Raw genomic sequence first — 13,494 nt, forward strand, 5'->3', positions numbered from 1 at the left:
GTCGTTCGGCCCAATCCATAGTCATATATATACATTGTCGAGGTCGTATGGCCCGATCCATGGAAGCATCCCATAATATATATAAATACCACCGAGGCGTTCGGCCCGATCCATAGGAATAAGAAAAATCTTCGGATTTGTGAATTATGTATTTACAACTTCAAAGTAAGCCCACAAAAGAACACAAATTCTCATCAATGATTAACAGTCCGCCAAATCTCTAGATAATGAAGCTCAATTTAACATAATCTTTAACCAGATTCTTACTATTTAATTCAAGCAATTTAAACTAGCAAATTGAGTTCAATTAGTGCAAGTAAGAACATAATAAAGACCTACGTCTACCCAGACATAACATGAATCTAGCTACGTACGAACTCTCTTCACCTCGTGTGTACATAGCCCCCACAATAGGTAGCACATATCAAATACATCACCTAGGTGGTAGTTTCCCCCTCACAAAGTTAAACAAGAGACTTACCTCACTCCAAAGTTCCATAACCGGCTCCAACGCCTCTCTACCATCTCAAACCAGTGCACATCGATCCGAAACTAGTCAAGCAATCATGAAAACCAATAAAAATATACTCCACCACTCATAATTGATTAATTTATAATAATTTCCAACTCCGCTCGAAAAGTCAACAAAGTTAACTCTCAGGCCCATGTGCCCGAATTCCGAAAACGTTTGAAGATAAACTTTACCGATAATGCCACAAACTAAAATATATGATTTATTCCTAATTTCATATCTAATTTCGTGGTCACAATCCAAAAATACCATTTCTAGGTTTTCTTTCAAAGATTCCACAATTTCTATCACATTCCACATTAAAATCCATAAAATAAATCCAATAATTTAACTCACAATACATAAAAATCACTTACCTCATGGTTGATGATGAAAATCTCCTCAAAATAGCTCCCCAAATTCGGCCATCCAAGTGCAAAATAAGAGAAATGAGAACTAAGTCCTATTTTAAAAACAAGTCTGCCCAAGTCCTTCTTCTTAGCGATCGCAGAAATACCTTCACGATCGCTATAACGACCCGGCCGATCGTTTTGAGTATTGTAGCCCAATTCTCTCATTTACTGCTTATTCTGTGATTAATTGTTATTATGTGACTTGTCGGGGTAGTTGGTTTGGTTTAGGGGATATTTCGAAATGAATCGGGACACTTAGTCCCAAGGTTGGAAGTCTAAGCTGAAAGAGTTGATTGGATGTTGACTTATATATAAATGTCTCCGGAATGGAGTTTTGACGGTTCTGATAGCTTCGTAGAGTGATTTTGGACTTAAGAGTGTGTCATGATAGTGATGTGGAGGTCCGTAGGTGATTTTGACTTGAAATGGCGAAAGTTGGAAAATTAGAAGTTTGGAGAGTTGACTTTGTGGTTACCGGACTTGGATTTTGGTTTCGGAAGTTGGAATATGTTCTTAGTATCATTTATGACTTGTGTGCAAAATTTGAGGTCAATCGGAGTTGATTTGATAGGTTTCGGCATCGAATGTAGAAGTTAGAAGTTCATAAGATCATTAAGCTTGAATTGATGCACGATTCGTAGTTTTAGTGATGTTTGATGTGATTTGACGCTTCAAGCGAGTTTGTATGATATTTTAGGATTGTTTTGTATGCTTGGTTGAGGTCCCGAGGGCCTCGAGTGTGATTCGGATCATGTTCGCCGCATTTTGAACCTTGGAAGATTTCTGATTTTGTTGGTGTTGGTTTTCTTGTGCGCGATCGCGAAGTGTTATTGTGGCAGCTGGGATATTTTTTCTATGCGTTCGCGAGATTGGGTTTGCGATCACGTATGTTTGAGAGGCAGTGAATCGCGAACGCATGGGTCTAGTCGCGTTCGCGAAGAGGAAAAGAGGAGATTGGGTTCACGCGAATTTATTCTTCGCGATCGCGTAATGATGTCTGCGATCGCGTAGTTCTGGGATTTTGTGAGTCGCATTCACGTGTACTTATACGCGTTTGCATAGCGTAAATATTTGGCAGCGTAGGATTTGTGCTTCACGATCGTGAAGCATTTTTCGGTGATCGCGAAGAAGGACATCTGGGTAGACTCTTAAATATCAAAAACAAGGGTTTGAGTTATATTTCACAATTTGATTTTGGGAGCTCGGATTGAGACGTTTCTTGGGGAGATTTTCAAGGGAGTGATTGGGGTAAGTGATTCTAACTCGGATTTGGTTATATTACATGAATATATCATTGATTTCATCATTTAATTAGTATTTTGGGTTGAAAATTGGGGAAACGTTGTAGAAACTTCCTAGGCTTTAATTTGAGGATTTGAAGGTCGAGTTGTGATCAGATTGGAGTAATTTAGTATAGGTGGACTCGTGTTTGAATGGGTGTATGGATTTTGTAACTTTGGTTGGGTTCCAAGACGTGGGCCCGGGGTTGACTTTTTGAGTTGACGTTTTGACTTTTGATTAAAAACTTAGCATTTTCATATGGAATTGATTCTTATAGCTTGTGTTGATTGTATCGAGTTGTTTGTGGCTAGATTCAAGTCGTTTGGAGGCCGATTCGCGAGGCAAAGGCTTATTGGAGTAGAGATTTGCACGGCTTATTGGAGTAGAGATTTGTAAGGTAGGTAACACTTCTAAACTTGGTTCAGAGGGTATGAATCCCTTAATTACGTGTTATGTGATTGTGTTGAGATGATTCACATTCTAGGTGAGGGGCGTGTGGGCGTGCACCGTAGGAATTGTGACTTGGTCGATTCCGTGGAACTATGTAGTCATATAACTTGTTATTCTCCATGTATTTCCCATATGTTAAAGAAATTGAGTTGTGATTCATGTTAGAAATCATGCTTAGGCTATATATTGGTACTGTTGGGACCCACAGAGGTCGTGTTGCTGTTGAATTATTTGCTTAATTTGTTATTATGTACTTAGTCACAACTATCATTTGCATATTATATCTCAGTCTCTGTTGTCATTTATTGATACATCATATCATCATTGTTTGGGCTGATTATCATGACACTTGTGAGCCCGAGAGACTGGAGAGATTGATGACTGAGTGAGGCCGAGGGCCTGATTGTGAGGATGTTTATAGGATCGGGTTGCGCACCACAACAAACTTTATTGATTCATGCCATGATTGGCTTATTATAGCGCTTGGGCATGATCCGCCCCTCCAGAGTCTGACTCACCAGTAGTGAGCGCAGGTACCTACTGAGTGCGAGTGCGAGTGCCGAGAGTGACTGCCGGGCGATTGGGAGGAATGAGTGACTGTGAGGACCGAGTGATTGTGAGGAATGAGTGACTGTGAGGATTGAATGAATGGGAGGACTGAGTGAATTGATACCTAGCGAGTATGCATATGATTTTATCATTGTTTTGTATTACAGTTGGCATGCATAATTGACATATAGATATAGAGATGTATCATTCCTCATTTTAGTCACACTTGGCATATTTTTATCTGTCTTAAACATAAACTGTTAAACTTGAAAGCATGTCTACATTTCTGTACTGTTAAATTCTGTATTTGGACTGTGCCTGTGGAGCTCATCATTGTTTTAAGCCCAAGGTTAGTCTTGTTACTTATTGAGTACATTGGGTCGCTTGTACTCATACTATACTCTGCACTTCGTGTGCAGATCCAGGTACTTTCGGGTACGTTGGTTGCTGATTTTGGAGCTTTATCAGTTCGGAGATTTTCGAGGTAGCTGCTTTGGTTCCGCAGACCTTAACTCTCCTCCTTTATCTTTTAGTTTTATTTATAATGTTCTACCTTCCTAGACAGTGTTTCAATAGTCAGACCATGTTATTGTATAGATGCTCACGTACTCAATGACACCCGTATTTTGGGAAAATATTTTATTGAGTCGCGGTATTTTCGTATCAGTATTTCTGAGATTTTACTCTTAAACTTATTTTGTTATGTTTTCAAATTTAAAGATGCGTAGTTCATTATGATTGTCGGCTTGCCTAGTATTGCAATAGGCACTATCACGACATGTGGGATTTGGGTCGTGACAATCGTGAAGGCCAAAAATCAGCTACCCCAGATTCATTCTACGCGAACGTGACAGAAACAACGCGATCACGAACCTCTACCTAAACAACCTACGCGAATGCTAGCCTAGCTCCGTGAACGCGAAGGCCAAGCCTTCCTTCCTCAAACCAACACCTTATGCGATCGCGAACCAATCCCTGTGATCGCGAAGAACAGCATTCCTAACCCAGGCCACCTTGCTAACATTTTGCGTTCGTGGCTCCATCAACGCGAATATGATGAACCAACTAACCAAGCACTGCGATCGTGAGCCCATGTACGCGATCGCAAAGAACAACTTCCCAATCAACACTACGCGATTGCTATGAACAAATATGACACCAGAAACCAGCAGCTTCAAGAGAAGGCGAAATGATCCGAGACCACCCTGAATTACACCCGAGGCCCCCGGGACCCCGTCCAATCACACCAACAAGTCCCAAAACATAACATGAACCTGCTTGAGGCCTCAAATCACACCAAATAACATAAAAACTACGAATAGACAACCGATGCCTTTCTTTAAACTTTTAAACCTCGACGAACACGTCTGAATTACACTTAAACATTCTAGAATGACGCCAAACTTTACGTACAAGTCATAGATCATAATATGAATCTATTCCAAGGCTCGAAACCACGAACGGACATAGATAACACCAAAGTTCACTCCAAACCAAACTTAGGAAATTCTTTAACTTTTAAAATGTCACTTTCTATAATAAGCGCTAATATGCTCTCGGATAACACGATACTTAACTGGAACTTACGCCCAAGTCCGAAATCACCATACGAACATATTGGAACCTTCAAATCCTAATTCTGAGATCGTTTACTCAAAAGTAAAACCTTGGTCAACTCTTCCAACTTAAAGCTTTCGAATTGAGAATTTTCCTTCCGAAATTCAATTCCAACCACACATACAAGTCGTAAAACATGAAGTGAATCTGCTCAAGGCCTCAAACTGCCGAACGACGCGCTAGATCTCAAAATTACTAGTTGGGTCGTTACATCTTTGTTCAAGGACAAACTCTGATATGCATGATACTGGAATTCATCCAACTCAGTCAAATGTGCAACCCGCAAGTTAGCGGCTACATCGAAATCAAGATTTAGCTTCTTCAAGGACCACATTGCCTTGTGCTCCAATTCCATCAGAAGATGAAAAGCTTTTTCGAACACCAACCAACATGGGGACATTTTGAGAGGTGTTTTGTAAGCCGTTCGACATGCCCATAGAGCATCATCTAGCTTCTTGGACCAATCCGATCGATTTTCATTCACCGTCTTTGACAAGATACTCCTTATCTCTCGATTGAAAACTTCCACTTAACCACTTGCTTGCGGATGAAAGGGGGTTTTCACTTTGTGAGTGACACCATATTTTTCAAGCAAAGTATTAAAAGCCTTATTGTAAAAGTGCGACCTGCCATCACTTATGATTGCCCTAGGAGTTCTGAATATTGTATATATATGATATTTTTCAAGAAAGAGACGACACTCCTATCTTCATTATTAAGTAAAGAAATGACTTCAACCCACTTAGACACGTAATCCACAACCAAAATGTAGGTATTACCAAAGAAAATCACAAAAAGGGCCTATGAAATCAATACCCCAAACGTTGAAGATGTCAATCTCCAAGATGGTTGCAAGTGGAATCTCATGTTTCTTTGAAATCCCACCAGATTGTTGACATTCATCACACTCCTTACTAAATCATTTGCATCTTTGTAAAGAGTAGGCCAATAAAAACCACAGCTTAGGACCTTTGCCCTCGTTCTTGATCCCCCATGGTGACCATCATAAGGTGAAGAATGACAAGCCCCAAGAATGACACTTTGCTCTTCATCCGGCACACATCTCCTAATCACGTCGTCCGTGCAAATCCAAAAAAGGTACGGTTCATGGTTATCAAATGAGAAAGGCTTGAGGCTCAAATGGGTTGACTAGGGATAACAACATTGGTAGGTAATGGAGAATTCAAGAGGGTCAAGGAAATCCTACAATCACTTCTCAAGCCAAGCAAAACTTACGATTTTTCCTTGAAACACATTCGGGTCAAGTTCTAGACCATTCGCACGGGTACTTGGACTTGAAACAAAAACATCTCACCTCTCACGCAACTGGATTATTAAAGAGTATAGAGTCGAGGGCCCACAACAACCACATTCAAGATTTGAAAATCACTATGGTTCGATTAAACCACTCGATGATTGCCTAAGTCAACACAAGAGTCAAAAAATCACTAACTAGGGCTATTTCTTTCGAAAAGACTTGTTTTTAATCATAAGCACGTAGTTAAGTGTGTTGGTACCAAGTGAAGCATGTTTGATTCTTTGAACATAACTTAATTAGGTCTTTTTATTCATTAATACTACTATTATTACCTAAACACCAAGACGGACTCAGTCCCTTAAGAAGGTTGTCACTCCATCCATCGTTGGGAAGAGTAACTCAGTTCACACAAAAATTACCTTTGGAAAGAACTGCGGCATTAAGAAAACCAAAGGCTTATTATCTATTGAAACACAAAAAGAAGCTATTAAATCAGAAAGAAGGTACTGATTCAAAAAGAACCTAGTTAGTTAAACACTAACTAATAAGAGAACACATGTAAAAAAGCTACAAAGCAAAAACTATCGACAGCATAATGAATATATATAATGAAAGAAGATATATACATAATGAGGGAGGAAAAGAGAGAATATATACAGAATAAGGAAAAAAAGAAAATAATGTGAGTTATTACAAACCAATTGTCTCAGAATCATCAAAATATATCAAATAAACTCCACCCCCTCCCCCGAATAAAAATAAACATTGTCCCCAACAAAATAAGAGTAGAGGAAGGGTAAGAGTGAAGAAATCTCCCTATGGCTCCTTGGCCATCTCTGTGTCCACAGCAGCATCACCGACCTTAGTCTCATCCAACTAGATCTTATCATCATCAACTCCGGGCATGACTGGGTTGGTGAACACCTGACGTACTACCTCGGTAGTGTCAGCAGCAAGGTCAGGCTCCTCAGACTGGCCAACTGGTGCTGTATGTGCAGTAGGATCTGGGCCTAGGTTGTGCGGGTCAATCAACATGTCAAATGGAATGTCTCCGGCTGCTGCAAGCTTGGTAACCTGCCTCCAGAGCTTTTCTACTGACTTCTTGGAGGCTTGGGACTTCCACATCTTCTTCACCTCCTTGCCCAGCTCTTCTATCACTGACCCATGCTGCACCAAAGTGGCCATGATTGTGTTCTCATTCTCCAAGGGCTTCTTTAAGGTTTCTTCAACTATAGGGGGAATATGGGGTGCCAGAGCGGAGGACCGTGCTGCCTGGATATGTCAGACAGCTTTGCAGTAGTTGTCTGCATCTAGTTCTTGAGGATCGCTAGTGTTTGGGAGACTCGCAGCGGTGATAGTAGAGCAGTGTGCATCGACACCGGCTTCAAAGCCGAGGTGGAACCTGTAATGGGGCTGCTGGAAGCATTTAGGAAAAAGGTGAGGGCATAGTTGCTACGCTGGCTGAAGGCTCTGCTAACATAGATGGCATATTGACTGTCTCTGTAGCTAACACATGTAGCTCATCATACTAGCCTATGGTTGTAGTCGGCTGACCCTTTTTCTTAGGGTTGTGTGCATCCATCAACGAATACTATGAGAAGGGCTTCTTCACCCGCACCTTCGTATCAAAATATCTCGGATACACCTATGCATTCGTAAGATACTCAGTAATGGTGTTGGGATACGAGTAGGAGGTATCAGCTTGCCTGGCAACCACATATATGTTGGCCGACATCATGACACCCATATGATCGGGTACCCGGCCATGATGGAGGTGACTAGAATGACTTGCGGGATAGGAAAATTTGTCTCATTATGACACAGGTCGAGTCGGATACATACAAAGGTATGCCACCCCTTTGCCTCAAAACTCAGGGTGTTTCTGTGAATAGACACCCTGGCAGTAATCCATGGTGGTGGTGGCCCAGGAGCTGCCAGAATATCTGCTAGCCATGGGCGAGCTGCATCTCCCATTGCCAACTTCTCCAAATATTGTGCGGGCTCAACATCATCAAACACCAAGTAGGTGTTCAATGTGTGCTGGTCAAAATGCACTTTCAGGTTCCTCACTTTAGTTATCTTTGTCCCTTTCTTGATGTGTGCCACATTGGTGTAGAATTCCCGGACAAGATATTTCTTTACATCCATTACGCTATGGGTGAACCACATCCACCCCATCCGCTCTCGGAACTGCCTCAAGACTGTCGGGTTATACTTTTCTAGATCTTGTAATTAGAACTATCACTCAAGAGTGAGCGACCTCACCGGCCACCACCCACGGAAGCTAGTGAAGGTAGCCAAACTGACGAATCGGTTCTCCCAAACCTCTTTCTTCTTCGACCGCTCAAGGCCAGCAGCTGTAGTATCTCCCCCTCGGCCATCATCTGGGATGTCATCAACTGTACTCACTGATGCCTCAGGGACCGGTATAAAGGAGGGCTCGGAAGCTTGACTAGCACTTTCTGAACCCTCGGAGGTTCTATGTGATGATGATGGCTCGTCCTAGAGTTGATAGCTTCCTGGTGGCTTTGATTGATTAGCCGAATGCTCTTGAACCGAGTAGCCCTCCGATGCTTCCCTAGATAGGGCATAAGAATTGGATTCGGAGGGCTCAACATTTCTCCCTCGCTTGGTTGTAGCCTTATTTGTGATTATATTTTGGAGGGTGAGGGGTAAAACACTCTTGCCTCAACCCCTGGAAGGTTCACCCCTACCCTTTGACGTATCACCTCTGCCTCGAGATCTAACCATTTTCTGTACCAAGAAACAATAGGTGTCAGTTGTAATTCAAGTGCAAACATACAAGAACATACCATAGAGACAGGGAACAATATAGTGTAAAACATGCTTGCAGGGCAGGGGAGTGCGGTCCGCAAAATTATTAGTGCGGCCGCAGACTGGGCATTACGGACCGCAAAATTTAACCTTGCAGGCGTAGAATTGGATTGCAGTGTACATAATTGTCATTGCGGCCGCAGCTCAGATACCACCAATATGCCAACTCTCTGATAACAGAGAATGGGTTGTTTTGCTGCCGCAATCACTTTTCTGCGGTCCACACATTTTCCATTGTGGCCGCACATGTGAGTCATCAAATTGACAACTCTCTGATAACAGAGAACTAGTTGTTCTGCGACCGCAATGGGATTTCTGCGTTTCGCACATTTTCATTACGGCCGCAGAATCATGCTTGACTAAAGTACCTTAATTTCAACTTCTTCGGACTGCACAATTTCTTGTGCGACCGCATAATTCAACACAATAACGATCAAAGTTCTAAGGTTTGCAATATTTGCACAAATTTGACATGGTGGTAGTGTATAATAATGAAAACCTATTTACCCATTTTCCATAGAGCAAGTACTAGTTGACCCACTACAGTTTTAACCCCACATGGTTGTATAATTGAATTTTACTGACAATTGGCCTAAAACTAACTAACAAGTTGTAAATTCAATTAAAAATTAAGAAATTCTACAAGTAATTGAGGCATACCAGATTTGAAGTAGTGCAAATGAGTGATCACAAATGTTGAGTGTGTGTGGCAGATGATTTACCAGATGATTTTAGTGTTTTAGACTTGTGAATGGTCAGAGAGGGAAAAAAGTAACAGTAGCCCTAGTTATTCTATTTATACTGGACGATTTTGACTGAGGGAAAGAGAGTTGAGTGCGGCCGCAGAATTCCCATTGCGGTCTGCACTCTGTTACTTGGGGGCTCAGAAGTGCTTTTGTGCTACGGTCCGCAGAATTTTCTGTGAAGCCGCAAATTTTGTTGCGGAACACAGATTTTGTCTTGCGGCTGTAGTTTGCCCATTTCTCTGATAAACCAACTTCAGAGAGTTATCATTTTTCTCTTTCAGATTCTGCGGCCGCAATGAAAAATGTATGGACCGCAATAATCTCATCGCGGTCACAGAACAACTAGTTCTATGTTATGAGAGAGTTGTCAATTTGATGACTCACAGAAAAGTGATTGCGCCCGCAAATAACCTATTCTCTGTTATCAGAGAGTTGGAATATTGGTTTTGAAGTATGTTGAAGGAATGAGTGTACTTTACAGGAATTATGCCCAAAAGATTGGCCAAGTGTGGAAAGAATTACGGACCACAAATGCATTGTGCGAACCACAAAATGCCGGCATGATGAGTTTGGATCGTATGTTTCGTATGAGGTTTCCATTCATTTGAGTGCATATATTATAATTTAAGAGCATTTGGGGAAGTTGTTTGACTATTTCATAGTTGGGTAAGCGCTTGGCAGAGTCTTCGGAGTGTTCTATGACCAATATTGCATGAGTTTTTGAAGTATTCAGCTAAATAGTCATACGGGATCGGGGCATGCTATGGAGATATGGTACTTTGGATTTCCGATGAGGTGTTCTATGGCTTCGGGCTATGTGGGGGAGTCTGCTAATGACGATCAGATTGTAGGATCATGCGTTGTATTAGTTTCCGGGATGAGGAATTCCTTAGTCTATGTTATGTGTTTCTCTCTTATGTTATGACGGATTGTGAGGGTTACATGATTCTTCACATGCATATTGTAATCATGTTTAGGACTTATGGCGTTAGGGGTGAGATGGCCCTCGTGATATTGACTTGCTTATTTCACCATAGTTGTGCTTGTCTTTCTTAGTATTGTTGTGCCTAAACATCTTCCCAAACATATATTGGTGCACTCTATCGTGTTTGATGTTGATGCACATGTGATCAGTGAGCCCGAGTATTATGGCTCGATGGGTACCCTATGTGGGCTGATATGATGGTATCGGGTTGTGCGCCGCAACAGTACCGTGATGAAATGTAACTCCTTATGCTTATTTCGTGTATTTTTCTTTCACCTTGTTGAAAATATTTCATATGAAAATGTTAAAATTACCCTGTCTGCTTAACTGGCTTAGTAGTCGTCTTATTAAACTTTCCTACCATTATGTATCATGTCTGAATTATTACTTGTTGAGTGTACGAAACCGCGTTATGTGGGGCTCCATATGATTTTTGTTGAGACTTGTCGGTTGGGCTGCTTGTATTGGCTGAGATGAGGTTTCTAAACCTGAGATTTTCACTATCGTATTGGGATAAGGAATATTTGGAAGAATGATACTATATTTCTGCTGAGGATTTGGGCAATGGTCCAGGTCGGAAGAGTGAGCTTCTTGGCTTATTGATCAGATGAGTGGTTAAGAAATTTTGCGTGTTTATTTCATCATCGACAGTGTATGAAGGTTTTGAAAAAGGTTCTAATCGATATGAGGCTTACTACCGGTACCAAATTTGTTTTTGGGCAGCCATGGTGGTCAACAGTTACTGCTGTGAGCATTAGAGTGATGGGGTGTATCATCTGATTACATCTTGGATTGTGGTTATGACTTAGTACAACTTGTTCAGACTTATGCAATGTGTAGATTCAAGATTCAGGCATTGTAAGGAATTACAAATATTGGAAATTTGGGTTCTAAGGCTTATGAGCTAAGGTTGAAGTAAGGATCTCCAGTTATATTGTGTTGGCAGGCTTATATGGAGCAGGGTGACGTGGGATCACCCCCGGATATGTGCATGTTAAGGTTACACCGTGGTTGAATGGCCTTGGAACGACTCTTGGCAAGTTTGAAGATGAACTAACATTTAAGTGGGGGAGAATATATGAACCCGATCGGTCGTTTTGAGCATTTGCACTTCGCTCAGTAGTTTGAGGGTATGAGTGTCTTTGCATGATGTATTATGACTTGTGTGAATCGTCGGTTCTGTTTTTCAGGTTATTCGGAATCGATTAGGAAGAATGAACTTCATGATTGAAGCTTTAAGTGGGAAGAGTTGATCAAATTTGACTTTTTAGCATTTGACCTCAGATTGGAGTTTTGATGGTTCCGTTAGGTCCAGATGGTGATTTTGGACTTAGACGTATGCCTGGATTTACATTTGGATATTTCTAGAAGGATTCGACATTAATTGGCAAAAGTTGGAAATTTGAAGGTTTGGAAATTTCATAAGTTTGACCGGAAGTTGACTTTGAGGATATCAGATTCGAATTGTGGTTTTGGAGATTGGAATAGCTTCAATATGTCATTTGGGACTTGTGTGCAAAATTTGAGTTCATTCCGGGTTGATTTGATATGTTTCGAAGCGAGTTTTGGAAGTTGAATGTTCATTAATTTTATTTTGGGTGCGATTTGAGGCCTCGAGTAGGTCCTTGCTATGTTACGAGACTTGTTGGAATGTTTGGACATGGTTCCGAAGTTCTCGGGTGTGTTTTGGATCAATTTCGGACCATTTGTTGTTTATATCGCATTGTTGGTTTCTGCTGAAGTATGGTACACTAAAGGTTCTTTGCGATCGCGGATATAGTGGTCGGATCACGTAAGGGAAAATTAGAGCAGAGTATTTCTTCTTCTTTGTGTTCGTGAGTCCTCAGAAGCGTTCACGTAGGCTGCTGCAGATTGTGCATCACGTTCGCGCATGTACTCACACATTTGCATAGTGGTTTGGACTGAGGTGGGCCTTGGTAGTTTCTTCTAGGGTATCGATTTGGCTAATTTGAGGTAAGTGTCTTCCCTAACTTTGTTGAGGGAATTTTTGCTACTAATTTAAATTATTTGCTACATGCGGGGGAGGGGGGGATGATACATATATGAGGTGATGAGCATATATGCATCTGTCAGGGTTAAGCATGCTCGGGGGTAATTATATTATAAATTGGGCCATTTAAAATTTTGTGACCTTCTTGATTCATGTCTTACTTGACTTTTAGATTACTAAGAATATGGAATTAAATGTTAGAAACCAAGATTTAGTTTATTATAACTTGATTAAAATCTGACAGAATTTTTAGAAACATTTATGTGTCTATTTCGGTCATCATTATGCTTAATCACTAATACATTGCTACGGACGTTATTCTTGAGATATTATATTCTATACTCGTGTTGTAGATCATTCTTGAGATTTGTTAAAATACTTGAATAATAAGGTTCTTGAGGGTTTATTGAACTATTGTTAGCTTGAAATTTGTGATTGGGGTTCATTTGGAATATTCGTTTAACCACTCTACGTGACATTATTTATGCTTTCTACCTTGTTTGTCATTGATATACATATGCTTGGTGAGATAGAGTGTAAAGCACGAAGGGTGATGTTGTGCCATTGCATACATATTTTCATGTGAGGGAGAGTATAAAGCACGAAGGGTGACGCCGTGCCAATTCATATAATTCATCATGTGAAGAGAAGTGTAAAGCACGAAGGGTGATATCGTGCCATTGCATATATATTATCATATGAGGGAGAGTGTAAAGTAGAAGGGTGATGCCGTGCCATTTCATATATTTTATCATGAGAAGAGAAGTGTAAAGCATGAAGGGTGATGCCGTGCCATTTCATTTGAGAGTAAAAGCACGAAGGGTGATGCCGTGCTATT

Source organism: Nicotiana tomentosiformis, chromosome 8 (genome assembly GCF_000390325.3).
Source record: "Nicotiana tomentosiformis chromosome 8, ASM39032v3, whole genome shotgun sequence".
Lineage (NCBI taxonomy): Eukaryota > Viridiplantae > Streptophyta > Magnoliopsida > Solanales > Solanaceae > Nicotiana > Nicotiana tomentosiformis.